This window comes from Ochotona princeps, chromosome 14 (assembly GCF_030435755.1).
Source record: "Ochotona princeps isolate mOchPri1 chromosome 14, mOchPri1.hap1, whole genome shotgun sequence".
Classification (NCBI taxonomy): domain Eukaryota; kingdom Metazoa; phylum Chordata; class Mammalia; order Lagomorpha; family Ochotonidae; genus Ochotona; species Ochotona princeps.
In genome coordinates, this window is record NC_080845.1 from 14,410,496 (window position 1) to 14,425,534 (window position 15,039).

Consider the following 15,039-nt stretch of genomic DNA (forward strand, 5'->3'; position numbering starts at 1 on the left):
TTTGGTGCTAGAATCATGTCCTGCCTGTCTTCATCTCCAATGCCTAGGGCAGTGCCTGACACAATCCTACATTCAGGAAATGTTTGAATTTGCTACTGTTGATTATATTTGAATTTACTTGAGTGTTTTTTTTTTCCCTCGATAACACTGGTAATGTTAGGATTATATTTACAAATTTGGCATTGTGGTGCATCTGGTTAAGCTACTTACTTCCTGCACTATTTGCATCCTACAGAGGTGCTATGTCAAATCCTGGTTGCTCCACTGCTAATCCAGCTGCCTGCTCTTGGCCTGGGGAAAGCAGAAGATGGTTCAAGTGCATGTGTTCCTGCCACCCACAGGGGAGACCTTGATGAAGTTCCAGTCTCTTAGCTTCAGCCTGGCCTCGTGCCAGCCATGCAGCCATCCACAGAATGAATTAGAGGATACAAGATCTCTCCTTCCATCTGTCTCCCCTTTCTCTCTCTTCACAAAATAAATAGGCAATCCTTTTCTTTTTTTAAAGTAAAATAATAAGAACAGGTTTTAAGAAAGATTGGATTTCTTCTTAAGGAATGAATTTCATGTATGTTTATTTCAGAGCGTCTGGGATCAGTGGCTAGAAACTCAGAATGTGCCAGGCTGTGTAGAGAACTGATTAGTGAGGGGGAGAGTTAACGTGACCTGATGCCAATCTGATGGCTCCACATTCATTTGTTTCCAGATAGGATATATTACGAGCTTGTGGAAAAGGGAATTTGTATTGCTTTTGAAATGTTTGAAAAATGAAATGTGTCTTTTCTTGAGATAAAAAAGAATCAGGATATGCTGAGAAGGAGCACTGAAGTGTAGAAGGTGAGTACATATGAAGGCTATAGCCAACAGCTCATCCAGTAGTTCATGCTCCGCTTTTTGGAGTAACCCTTTCTGTATAAATCTTTCGCACTTCTGTATCCACTTCAGGGTGATGTGTAGTTACACAATCCCACCAGCACCCAGGGACTGCTAGGGTCTAAAACTTCACACCTTCTCACAGTCTATTTTCTTGAGGATAGTGCATGGCATCAGGCAGGCACCCCACCCCCACCATGCCAGGCCTGGCATCCCTGACTGTGAGTTGGCATATCAGGGCACTTGGCCCAACTCTGGGCCAGGAGCTGCTGGTGAAGTCCAAGAACATTGCTAGGAAGCTAGAAAGAACTGTCCTAGAATCTTCAGAGGAGCAGGGCCTATCCATATTTTCTAAGGCTGATGGGGGAACAGGCAACTGGGCCAGGAGCAGGCCCTTGGCACTGTAACCAATGGTCTCCTAGCTCAGATTCCAAAACAAGCTAAGCTGAGTGTTTCCACAGCTGGGAACGTGGGGGAATCCCTCTGAGGCCTTTCTATGCTTCATGACTTTTTATGTCTTTAAGACAGCCACAAAAATGTCTCCCAGTTTCATCTTCTTTGCCCTGTACCCTACTGATTTGGCTCCTGGAAAATTGCTGTGGTATTTGCTCCTGTGGTCTAGAGGCCTAGCCTCCAGGACCTAATCCAAAGTGTGACCTTTGGTGTCAAAAGTATAAAGTCTGTGTGCCCTTACTGTGGTCCAGTGTAAACTTCTGATATCCCTAATAACTAATTGATCAAACAACCTACACCTCCATCTCACAAACCACACACACACACACACAAATATGTAACTGTCAAAAAATGTGATGGACCTCTCATAAACACATGGAATTTATGCAAACAGAAAAACCCAAGTCATTCTTTCCTCTTTTCCTAGGATGTGTAAAACTAGCGAATCATCTATAAAGAATAGGGGAAAAAGTGGATTATTTCAGGAAAAGACTTACTGCTATCATGTCTTAAACACTTGTGGCTTTTATCAAAGGAGCCTTTTGCTGATAAGCATCTTTTGTGGCAGTAGAGGTGGGGGTGAGGCTACAGGGAGAAGGGGAGCCACTGGACTGCACATCAAGGGCTTCTGGGATGCTCTTATCTCCTCCCCTGAATATCTAGGGACACTCCATTTTTCATTCAGATATCTCACTTTTCCCCAGACACCACATATTCCTTAGTATGATCACCTCATGGCAAATTTCAGGGTTGATTCCTCATAAAATACTAGAATGTCAGCCATAAAGTGCCCTTGGAGAGTTTTCAGCGCAACCCTCTTGGTCTGCAAATGAGGTTCTTTTGGCAGCTTCTTCCCGAGTACTTCTGCAGGGAGTGTGGATGTTGCAAACATATGTTTTTCTCTGTTAGGATAAAGCCATGTTGTGGTTCTAATGGGGAAAGAGAGTGAAGCATTTAGTTCTTTGCCCCAGGTCACGTCAGTTTTGCAAGGGGCAAAGACAAGATCTGAACTCCTCGTCCCCATCAGGGCTTGTCCAATGGGCCCTGTGGTTCAGCAAAAGATACCAACAGGAAACTCACAAACATCATCCTGACGTCATAGATGGTTGTGGGGCCAACGGGTTTGTCAGCAGATCCCAGCAAGGAGCTAAGAAGCTTCTATCAGCTCCAAATTCACATGAGAGGAAAACAAAATTCCATCATAATGTTGACCATCTGTGAATGAGGACAAATTTTCAAGAGAGGCTGCAGGAGAGGAGGATTAGGGAAATAAAGACTTCAGGGAAAACAGATTGAAAAGGATCACTGGATCCAATAATTAACACAGAGCGTGGCACAGCACTGTTATTCTGCATTGTGGATCTTCTCTATGTGTGTGTTCTTAAACATTTTTAAGTGTTTTCCAAAAGAAATAAGTTGGTAATCTATTATAAAAGTATGCTGTGTTCAACAGAGTTATATGAGACCACACTAATACTAGAATTTGTGAGTCTGAAAAACTAATTTTCTTGAACTCTCTTTTCTATGCATCAAAAAACTTGCCAGATGATTGTTACAATGTTTACCTGTTAGAGCTAATATTCCATCTTAAATAGATTTTTTAAGATTTATTTATTTTTTTTGAAAGGCAGATGTACAGAGAGGAGGAGAGACAGAGAAGAAGTTATTCCGTTCGATGATTCACTCCCCAAGTGACCACAATGGCCGGTGCTGAGCCAATCCGATGCCAGGAATCAGGAACCTCTTCCGGGTCTCCCACCCGGTTGCAAGGTCCCAAAGCTTTGAGCCATCCTCCACTGCTTTCCCAGGTCACAAGCAGGGAGCTGGAAGGGGAAAAGGAGCTACCAGGATTAGAACTGGCACCCATATGGGTTCCCGGAGCGTTCAAGGCGAGGACTTTAGCTGCTAGGCCACAGCGCCAGGCCCCATTTTAAATAGTTTTTAAAATGCTGGTTGCTGTTCAATTAGATGCTTATATGACTTTTTTGTGGGAGAGGGAACTGGATGATACAAAAGATGAACATCAAAGGTGATTTTCAAAATAATTGCATTGCAAAGCACCTTGATGAATCAGAGTGAATAAGTGTTTAAAATAGCTGCAAAGTGAGTACTGTTTTCCAGGAATATATGCATTTGTTTTCTTCAGATTTTTTTTAAATCATCATATAATTTACATTTTTTTCTGACATTCTTCTAATGAGATTTTTAAAAATATGTATGAATCTTTATTTAAAAGGTAGAATTACAGAGGAAGGTCTCACATACACACACACAGAGAGAGAGAGAGAGAGAGAGAGAGAGAGAGAGAGAGATATCTTCCATCCATTGGTTCATTCCCCAGATGACTATAGCAGCCAGGGATGGGCCACACAGAAGCCAGGAGACAAGAGTTTCACCTGGATTTCGCATGTGAGTATGGACCACCAAGTACTTAGGCATCTTGTACAATTTCTCCTGGTCGTGTTATCAGTGACCTGAATCACAAGTGAAGCAGCTAGGACTTGAACTGGCTCCCAGGTGGGATATCAGCATTGTAGACAGTGGCCTTACCAGCTGTGCCATGTTAACTCCCATAATGGTCTTTGACCAAAAATAATATGCATAGCAACATAAACTAATATGATTTCAAAAAAAAGATTGATTTGGGAGAAAAATCACCTTTTTTTTGAGAGAGAGCAAGACGGCAGTATAGGATGAGGACATGTTGGAACAGAGAAGGATTAGCTGAGGAGAAGCAGAGAGGATGTGATCCTGGGAAGCAGGAAAAGAGCAGGGCAATGGCAGCAGGGCACCTCGGGACCCGTGCACATGGGGAAGTAGCAGCGACAGTGGAGCAGCATTGCAGTGAAGCAACAGAGACAAGCCAGAAGCGATTGGAACTCCCCTGGCAGTCAGGTAGGAGGGGGGATCACCAGGAATGCAGGAGGTGAATCTAGCATTAGAATTGCGGATCCCACTGATTTTTTTTTTATTCCAGTCACAACCAGAAGCAGAATGATGGATGCTTATTAGACGAGCATAGGAACATGGTGGATTTTGCAGCCCAAACCCTCATCAGGGGTCATTTTGACTTCTGTGGCAGAGAGCCTGGCAGGATCAACAGTGAGTTGTACATTCTCTAAGCCAGGAAGAGCTAGCTTCCTGGTTAAAGCATGGTACTGGTCCCATCAGGAAAATAATATCAACTTGGCATCCCACAGGTCCAATCCGAAATATGTCCAAGTTACCCCCAGACCTAAGTGCCAGCTGGTTCTGGCAAGAAGAGGAAAGAAAAAGTAAGTTGTGCAATGGGCATTGCTAGCAGTCCCATGATCTAGTTTAAAATTATAGCTGATATCTTCCTAAGCCCGAGTTATGCCGGAAACATGAGTGGGAAAAAAGACTGAGCAAACAGTGGTATGGGAACAAAGAGTTGCGTCCTAACTTCAGAGGTGTTGGCAAAAGCATAGCCCAAGACTGATACTTGCTGCAGAGAGTGGTGCAGATGACCCAGAGCACCAAGCAATAAGCAGAATCTGTAATGTTGACCTGTAGATCTGCAGATGATACAGCTTAAACACAGGCCTCAAGAAGAATGTGCTTATTCGAATTGCAATGGCCAAGGGCAAAAGAAGACAGAGGCACAATAGAGAAAGTCACTGATGCCTCCCCCACAATGCAGCAAAAAAGTAGTTCAACCTTAGAAGTCCTTAAGGAGCTGCCGGATAAAGAATAAAAAAAAATTTTTTTTCTGAAGCTCCTTAAAAACAAGAAGAACATGTGGAGGTCAAATAATCTTGGGACTACGTTACACGGGAAATAGCAACATTGAAACAAAATCAAATTGAATTATTGAAAATAAAGAATATAATACCACAAATTAAAAATTCAATGGAAAGCCTAATGTAATGAGTAAGGCAGAAAAGAGAATCTCAGAACTGGAAAACACCTCCTGCAATAATGCTGAAACAGGCAGAAAGCTGGAAGAAGAACCGAATTACAGCTAAGAAAAGCATTCAAGAATTGAGTGACTGGCCCGGCATGGTAGCCTAGAAGCTAAAGTCCTCGCCTTGCACGTTCCAGGATCCCATATGGGCACTGGTTTGTGTTCTGGCTGCACGACTTGCCATCCATGTCCCTGCTTGTGGCCTGGGAAGGCAGTTGAGGGCAGCCCAAATTCTTGGGACCCTGCCCCCAGGTGGGAGACCCAGAAGAAGCTCCTGGCTCCTGGCTTCATTTGGATTGGCTCAGCTCCAGCCATTGCAGCCACTTGGAGAGTGAATCAGTGTACAGAAGATCTTCCTCTCTGTCTCTCCTCCTCTATATGTCTGACTTTCCAATATAATTAATTAATTGTTTGAAAAAGCTTTTTTAAAAAATTAAGTGATACCATCACAAGGCTGAACATAACAGTTATAGAAGAAGTGGGTGAAAAATGTAGCCAATGAAATAATAAAAGAGATCTTTCTTAACATGGAGAAAGTAATGGGGAACTAAATACAGGAGGGCACAGAACCCCGGAGAGACTCAATCAGAAGCACTTCTCACCACAAGACATTGATAGTCCTGGTATACACAAATAACTCCATGGTTGAGAAAGAACTTGTAAGTACAGTCCCCTTTAAAACATCAGAGAAGAATTTTAAATACCTTGGCAAGAGCCTAACTGAAGACATGGAAGACCTTGATCACGAAAATTACAAAAAAAATTAAAAAGAAATGGAAGAAGACATCAAAAGATGGAGAAATTTAGTGTGTTTGTTGTATTGGTAGAATCAACATCACCAAAATGTCTATATTACTGAAAGTAATATACAGATTCAATGCGATCCCAATCAAAATCCCCAAAATTCATCTGGAAACACAAGAGACCACAAATAGCCAAAGCTATCCTGAAGAATAAAAATAAGGTTAGAGGAATCACAATTCCAGACATCAAGACTTGCTACAGGGGAGTGAGAATCAAAACAACCCAGTGCTGGTACAGAAACAGAGAAGATCAGTGGAACAGAGGAGAAGCTCCAGAAGGGAGCCCACACATGCACATGCACAGCCAACTAATTTTCAACAAGAGAACTGAAGATAACCCAGGGGAAAATGTTGCTCTCTTCAACAAATGTTGAGAGTGATTATCAGCCTGCTTAAATAGAAAGCAAGATACTACCCCCCCACACACACCTCTCACCTTGTACAAAATACCAGTTCTAAACGAATCAAGGCCCTAAATCTGCACCCAGAAGCCATCAGACCATTACAGGAAAACACAGAAAGCACTCTACAAGGTATTTGCAAAAAAAAATGCTCCCAACTGGGGGCCGTTATGTTCAATGAAATAAGCCCATCCCAAAAGGACAAATGTTTTCTCTGAAACTTTCAAGTGAATACAGAACATAAATATATGGGTAAACATGTATATCCATTACAAGTATATATATACTTGTAATGGAGATTACATATATACGTTATATGTAATATCCATTACATGTAATATATAATGAATATATAATGAATATATATATATATATATATATATACTTGTATTTTCATAGTTGAACTGTATAATAGAGACTAGCATACTGGGAATTGAACATATATTGCAGTATGTATCTCTACTCCTGCATAAAAGGTGAACTCCAAATGAAAGTGTTAAATCCACCTTGACAATATGATGCTCCATTTTCTACCATTGCCTAAACTTACAATGTCATGATATGCTTACACAGCAGAAAGTTGCACTTGTGGCTGTTGCTGAAGGACTATACCATTATCATAATATGGGGGGGAGTAAGGTGGGGATGGCATAACAGGCATTGGAACAGAGAAATCCCTATACTTGCAAAACTATCATGGAATATAATAAAAAAGATTGATTTGATGGAATTTATTGATTCCTTTGTAGGCAGTGAATTTTAAAAAACATCATGAACCTCTAAAATTTCATGTTACCTTTTTTATTTCCATAAAAAGTATACAATAATATTTACTAGACTCTAGCTTATTGGTACTGATGTAAGTTTATAAAATTTTTGAACACAATTAGCACTAGGCATCAAAATATTTATTCCAAGCAAAACTGTTCATAAATAATTAGTGTATAATAGTGTTTATGACACTGTTAATAAAAAGGAAGTAAGACAAAATAATGTGAACCTTGGAGAAAGCTGTTTTCAAAATAGAATATTGGATATCTTTTTAAATAATATTTTAATTTTATTGTAAAATATATAGAGGAGGAGGGACAAGAGGAAGATCTTCTGTCCGTTGATTCACTCCTCAAGTGGCTGCAACAGCTAAAGACAGGAGCCAGAAGCCCTGAGCCTTCTCAGGATCTCCCACACAGGTGCAGGGTCCCAAGTTTTTGGGCTGTTCTCAACTGCTTTCCCAGGCTACAAGCTGGGAGCTGGATGGGAATCAGGGTTGCCGGAATTAGAGCCAGTGCTTGTATGGGATCCCTGCACATGCAAGGTGAGGACTTTAGCTGATAGGCTACCACACTGGGCCCTGTATTGGATATCTTAGAGTACTTTCTTTAAAGGGGAGTGAATGTCTTTATTGAGTGTTGATGGAAAGTACTATAACTCAAGGAAACAAAGGCACCTAGAAATTATTAGGAAACACGTGTGTTATCATCTCAGTCTCTTGGAGCCCTGCTGCCTCTCGTCTCCTGTCACTACTCCTGCCTGCTCATGGAGTAGACTCTGTTGTTTCATCTAACTGATTATTTCTTTTGTAACTTGGTACTGCAAACTTTAACTCTTGGGGAAAAATTGTGATTGGATCACTGTGGTTTAGGTTTCCCATCTGTCTAACCTGCTATGATTTTAGGGTAAGGTCTGCATAGAAAACTATGGCATAATGGGCCCAGTGCTTTGTGTATAATGCCTGTTTTCAAAAAGTAGTTATTGACTAGAGGACTTCATAGTGGCTCACAGATTTATAGGATTCCTTCCGTGTGTGTGTTATTTCTTAGTAAGCTAAAGTAATTGCAACAGTACAAGGTTACTTCAAAAAGTTTATAGAGAAAATGGAATCAAAAGATCAGTTAATTTTGGTGCATAAAAATAAAAATTCACATGCTGATTTTTTTTCGTAACATATTTTCCATGAGCTTTCTGAAGAATCCTCATTTATATCCAGTGTTACCATATTATCAGTTGCTTTGTTTGTGTTAGCTTGGGCAGGCTTCTATTTTCATTTTCCATACATTTTGTGCAGTAAGCATGCTTTATTTCTTGCAATATGAGAAAGTCTTCAAAACTCTATAAATTAATGTTCATCATGAGAAATACATCACATGTTATAGAATGCAATGGAAGAAACCTACCTGAACAAATCAGTCAGAACTATGCTGGGCTAGGATGATTATAATTTTGGGATATCTCCTTCTTGGGCAGTGCTTAATCTTTATATTATAGACCGCATACTGCAAATTAACTTTATTCCTATGTTTAATTTAGATGTAATGTTTAAATCTTTCCACATACCATTACAAGCTGTTGTAAACACTTTAACATGTACATACTGTTACATAATATGGTTATTGCAATTGTAATTCACTGTTCCACACTTAGATATTGAAATTTCAATTTTTTACTTGTCTTAAAAACTGAAAAGCAGATTTCTGCATTTTAGACAAGCATGTTTTATGAAGACAAGTAACTAAAAGGGTTGTTTGAATCAATAAAAAAATTACTTGTCTGATTGAACTTGCTTCCATCACTTAATTCTGAAGGTTCATCCATGTTGTAGCACGCTATCAATATCTCATACATTTTAACGCTGTATTTGTTTTTAAAAAAACTCTTACGTGTGTGATCTCCCTTTAAGTTTTAGTAATGTGTGATTTCTTGATCTTTTCAGTTCTACTCAGTGAGCATTGTGAGACCGCAGTGAGTTCTTTCAGTCTGTGGCAGTTAATTCTTAGGTCATCTGTGATTTGACCTGCTAAGGATTCTTCTTACCCAGTTGGACCACCAGGAATGACAGCCAAGTTCGCAGAGGCACAGGTGGTGACACCTGCCACCTGGCTAATGGACACTATGTGACATTGTCATTTGTAGGACACATCTCAACTTCAAACATATTTCAAGGGAACAAATATGTAATTAGTAATCAGCGAAGCATGGAATATCTCCTTAGGTATTTCTCCTTGGATCTACATGAAAAAATTTAGCTCTGAGCAGCAATAAGCAGAGAAACTTAAGACAAAAAGCCCAGGGAGTGGGAAGAATATTGGGAGTGACAGATCAAACACCACAGTTAGCAAGAGCCTACTCTAGTTTCATGATTTTCTGTTCTTGGGTGCAAAGATCCTTTAGGAAAAAAGGTTTAGGAAAGTGAAGTCACAGATCATGTCACTGAAAACTCCTCGTTAGCATGTGTATGAATCCTTGAATCTGCTCTCTCGTCTTTCCCCCCCCCCCCCCAACCCTTGTATCTCTGCTCCCCACGGCTGTCTACTTTGAGTTTCTGTCTCTATTCCTCTCCTGGGAATAGAAAGCGCAGCTCTAACTCATTCTTCACAGATCAGTCAGAGGCAGCCAGAGCACCACCAGTCTGGAAGCATTGTTGTAGTGAGGGTTCAGCACTGCATTCCGAGTCATGCAGATCTGGTTTTAAAGCCTCTTAGGACTAGGCCAGCTCTGGGAAAATTATTAAGCCTTTCTGAATCACAGTTCTGTACTTTGTAAAATGATAGTAGCATGATAGAGTTGTTGTAACAATTGTGTAAAGTAACACACTGGAATGCTTTGTGTTTATAAATCACGCTTCTCCCAATCCCAATGGCTCTTGCTAGGGGTGTATTTCTGGATTGAATTATTACCCATACTCTTGAAGTAGGATTTAAAAAAAAAATCAGATGTGGAGTGTGTGTGTGTGTGTGTGTGTGTGTGTGTGTGTGTGTGTGTAAAAGAGGGCGGGGGGATCCCATCTTCTGATTCATCCCCTAAATGCCCGTAAAAGCCAGGTGGCTGAAGCTGCAAGAGAAGCAGAAAGCCAGAAACTCAATCTGAGTCTCTTTCTCTGGATGACAGGAACCCAACGACTCAGATTTGTACAGTTGCCTCCCATGGTCTGCATTAGCAAGAAGCTGGACTCAGAAGAGAATCCAGAAACCGAATCCCCGTAACCCTATGTGAGACCCAGGTGCCCGAGCCTTCATCTTAACCACTAGGCTAATTACGCATACTTGACATTTTATTTGTTGATTCTATTTTAGAATCCAATTCCCAAGTGACATTTGCCCCAGATCTTCTGATTCTGTGATAGTCAACAGAGTTCTCCAATTTCACCAATTTGCTGTGGACACATTCCAAAATCTGAACCATATTTAAGCCCTTCTGCAAGAGAGATTCCTGGATTTTCTCACCTCAGAAATTCAAGGGCAGACAGACTGCTTGTATCCAAGCTCAGTTATTCTCCACCAGGCTGTCACCAGCACATGTGCATGTTACACAGCACTACACATGCCACGGTGTCTTGTAGTTTCCATGGGTCCCAGAGGAATGGAAAAATCTGCAAATGTCAGAAAAATAATGGGACTCTGAAGTAAATGTGGTTATCAATGTGAACTGCAAAAACAAAAGTCATACTTCTTTTTGTACCACTATTATGTAACTATGAAAAAATTTGGTGAATGGTAAGGTCAAATAAAAGAAAAAAAATCTATTAGCACCAAAAAAACACAGTGATTCAAGGCAGTGTTTTACAATTGTGGTTATGCCCTGTCACTTACTGTCAATAGCTGTGCATTTAGGACATATATTTATTCATATTAAGTTTACTTAGGATCAATAAAAGGTGGCTCCATTTTGAGTATGATAGTCCAGTAGATTGGATAACAAGGACACACACAGCACACATCTGGCAAAGTAGACCAGGGGCATAATTAAGAGTGAGGCAAGCTCTGACTTCACACTTGACTTGGACATGATTTTCCAGTTTTTAAACTAAAATATGAGTATATATTAATTTATTTAATAAATATGTATTTTGTGCCTGCCCCAGGTGTTGATTATTCTGTGAACAAAAGGAATTGGAAGTTTGTTAAATAGAGCTGATAGATATAAACCCATCTACCATACATAGGTAATTAATTTCATGAAAAGTTCTGTGAAGGGAAAAATTACATGTCATGAAAACAAGTGTCAGGAGAACCTGACAAAGTAAGACCATGCTCATGTTGGAAGGAGATGGCCGTCTTCTCAGCATGCTGTTTTTATATCATTTGAATACGTATATTGAGTGGTGGGGTTACTGGATCATATAATACTTCTATTTTAATTTCTTTTAGGAATCTCCATATTGCTTTTGTTTTTTTTATAAGAAAAGATTTATTTATTTTTATTTGAGAAAAAAGATTTACAAAGAGAGAAGGACACACACAAAAAGACCTTATATCCACTGATTCACTCCCCAAATGACCATCAAGGCCAGAGCTAGGCTAGTTTGAAGCTGGGAGCCAAGAGTTTCTTCTAGGTTTCCCACATGGGAGCAGAGGTCCAAAGCCTTGGGCCATCCTCCACTACTTTCCTAGGTCAGTAAGTAAGATTGGAAGTGGAGTAACCAGAACACAGACAGGCACCCGTATGGGATGCCCATTCCACAGGCAAAGGACTAGCTTGCTATGCCATGGCACCAGCTCCATGTTATTTTGTAATGTTTGTACTAACTACTTTTTAAACAACAGTGTGCAATGATTCATGTTTCTCCAAGGAAAATATTTCTCTTACTGTACTCTGGTTTGATTATTGATTTTTTACTCATTCAAATTTTGCATTGACAATCAGATATTTTATATGTATATATATATACACACATATATATAATGTATGTTTGTAAAACATGTTTTAATATGCATAGCTTTCACAAAACAAAATCAAGCAATTTAACATGAACACTACCACACATATTTGTCATGTTATGGGGGAAGAGAAATTCATAAATACTATTAGCAATTTTAAACTGTGTAATACTTATGCTGTTACAAGCTGTAGACTCTGTGTTCAACAGATCCTTGAACATTTTCTTCCTGACCTCTGATCAACATTTCTAAATCCATCTACCCATTAGCCTCCGATAACTAATTTTATATTCTATGAGTTCAGCCTTTTAAAACTTCTGCATGCATTTAAGATTCGGAGGAAAATATCTTTCCATGTCTAGCTTATATAAATTAGCATAGTAGCCTTTGGTTCATCAATGCTGCTGAAACGGAGAGACTTTCCTTCTGTGTAAGACTACAAAGTAGTCCATTTCGTATACAAACTTCATTTTTTAAATTTGCTCTTCTGTTGACAAACACTCAGGTTGCTTCCATATTTCAGCTATTGTGAATAGTGCTACAACAAACATCACACAAATATCTCCTTAGCGTATCGATTTCATACCTCTTGGATTTCTAAATAAATAAGGAACTCTAGTAGAAAACTCCATAATGGCTATACTAATTTCCATCACCACTAGCAGCTAATCGGGGGTTCCTTTTCTCCACATCGTTTCAAAAAGTGTTAGCTTGTTAAAGTAGTAATAGTTCTAATAGTATGAGGTGATGCTTTTACGTGGTTTTAGTTTGACTTTTTCTGATGATTCGTGATGATGAGTATTTTGAAAACATGTCTTTTGTACTCTGGTGGGTGTTATTTTGAAAAACTTTGTACTCCGTTTTTAAAACAGAGTTATTTCCCTAATATGGAGTGTATTTCTTAGCCATTGTTTATGTTATCCCTTCATCAGACACGTGGGTTGCACATCCGTTTATTCCATCAGTCCTCTCTTCACTCTATTGGTTGTTTTCTTGACCATGCAGTTTGATGTGGACCCATTGGTCCATTTTTGCTCTTGTTTGCCCGTGATTTTGGATTAATATTTTTTAAAAAGTCTAGACTAAAGTCACGGGACTCTTCTCCTGTGATTCCTTCTGGAAGTTTCATGATTTCAAGTGCTATGTTTTGGTCTTTAATCCATTTTATTTCACATAGTATAAGATAAAGTTCTAATTTTCTTCTGTATGGAAGTATTCAATTTCCCGGCACAATTGAAGAAACTGTCCTGCACTCATTGTGTGTTCTTCATATTATTTGTACAAAAATAATTTATGTGAAAATGTGATCTTATTTCTGAGCTTTCTGCTGTATTCCATTCATCTATGTGTCATTCAAGTTACGAATCATTTGCTTTGGACGAAATTTTCTTCTGAGCACCTACATAACAGCTATCAGAGTGGACTCATCAAGACCTTAGTGGAAACCTACTAAAATAGCAGATTAAAATTCATGATCACAAATCAAGTTTGTTTCCAAGATTGAAATAAATACCTTCATGCTGTAGGCATTTGGTTCACTGTTTTAAGATGTTGCATGGAATACCAACATCTCATTTAGAGTTCAAATCCCAGCTCCATTGCCTTTCCAGTTTCCTGCTAATATTCACCATAGGGCACAGTAGATGATGATTCAGTTAGTTGGGTCTCTACTGCCCACATGAAAGACCCTGATTGAGTTTCAAGCTCTTGACTTTGGCCTGGCCCAGCCTGTTAATTTGTTATTCCAGGCATTTGGGGAATGAACCACTAGATCTTTCCTCTCTCTCTCCCCTTAAAAAATGAAAATAAACTTAAACAATTTTCTTTTTTTGTTTCATTTCTCATGTTTTTTTTGTTGATTACGTTGCATTATGTGACACAGTTTTATAGACACTGGGATTCCCCCCACCCCTCCCCAAACCCTCCCCCACTGGTGGATTCCTCCACCTTGTTGCATTACCACAGTTCAGATTCAGTTGAGATTCTTTCATTGCAAGCATTTACCAAGCATAAAGTCCAGCATCTTATTGTCCAGATAAGTTCAGTGGTTTCTTGGGGAGAACATCTCTGGTCTGAAGGTAGAGCCGACAGTGTATCATCCCAATCAATTAAAAGCCCCGACATAACATCGGTAACAATTTATAACATTATGGAATTAATTGACATGGTATTGAGTAACCAATATGTTAAAAAAAAATGCAAGTTCCAAACCACATCCTGTGACTTCTTCACTGACATTTCAATTATTAGTTTAGATACAACCGGGTTCTATACACCTTAAAATGGCTATAGATTACTATTCATCTGTCTCGTGCGTATTTTAATTTTAGTATTTAGTAGTTTATAGCATTGAAGCATGATTTTGCTGAACCTGGCTTTTCTTCAGGTAGTCTAACTCTATAACTTTAACAAGACATATGTCAACAGTTTAGGTGAACAGTTTTAGGAGGGGTGTGCAGAGAAATCTTCAATACCCTAGTGAGGAGTAACTAATCTTTGTGTCCCACCTAGTGAGGTATAAGTGCATCCACACTGACTGTTTCCTGACTGATTCTACGCTTTCCTTGTTGTTCTCTATCTATTCTAGATTGTTTGTTTTAAACAATTTTCTTTTACTTTCTTGTCTACATTGACTAGTTATATAAAATTCATGGAGCAGGTGGTGTTATTTTTGTTCCCATATTACAGACAAGGAAAAAGAAGTTTTTATCAATTTTTTTTAAATTTCCATGAAATGGTTCATATATACATGGGAGGTGCTGAGGCATATAGGTATTCTATGTGAATCAAATGACCAAACATTGGAGGTCAGTTATGAATTATAGAAGGAAAGGAGGAGCCTATGGAGAAAGTTCGGGATCAAGCAAATCTTTCCAAGATCATTCCTGAGCTGAGCCTTTAGAAGGAATAAGATTTTAGCAGGGATTATGTTG

At 39.3% G+C, this 15,039-nt stretch overlaps 1 protein-coding gene across 5 annotated transcripts in view; it reads left to right on the top strand.

The window, feature by feature from the left end:
- Positions 1 to 15,039, top strand: part of ASTN2 (astrotactin 2) — a 980,906-nt gene that overhangs the window by 878,536 nt on the left and 87,331 nt on the right. The gene's annotated exons all lie outside the window — the stretch shown is intronic.